This window comes from Entelurus aequoreus, linkage group LG20 (assembly GCF_033978785.1).
Source record: "Entelurus aequoreus isolate RoL-2023_Sb linkage group LG20, RoL_Eaeq_v1.1, whole genome shotgun sequence".
Lineage (NCBI taxonomy): Eukaryota > Metazoa > Chordata > Actinopteri > Syngnathiformes > Syngnathidae > Entelurus > Entelurus aequoreus.
Window position 1 is genome coordinate 46,020,700 of NC_084750.1, and position 314 is coordinate 46,021,013.

Consider the following 314-nt stretch of genomic DNA (forward strand, 5'->3'; position numbering starts at 1 on the left):
AAAGGTTCGTGCTGTTAGGTGCTTATTATCCGCTGGTCAAGGTTGCATGTGTAGGATTATTGCACAGATGGAGTGAGAATTGAAAGGTTCCATGGACCTGATCTAACACTGACTGACCACTAGTGTTTCTTTTCTGGGTTTCTTTTCTTCAAGCCAGAAAGTTTCCATTTGAAATGAGGCCACTTTTATCAGTTTGTCCCTACAAAGTGAAAGAAGCGAGGGAACGTCCTGCAAGTGTGCTGAGTCGGCCATGTTGGCTGTGGTGCTGGGAGGTGACGTTGTGAAGGCGGGAGTGGAAGGAAGTCATTCTTCAT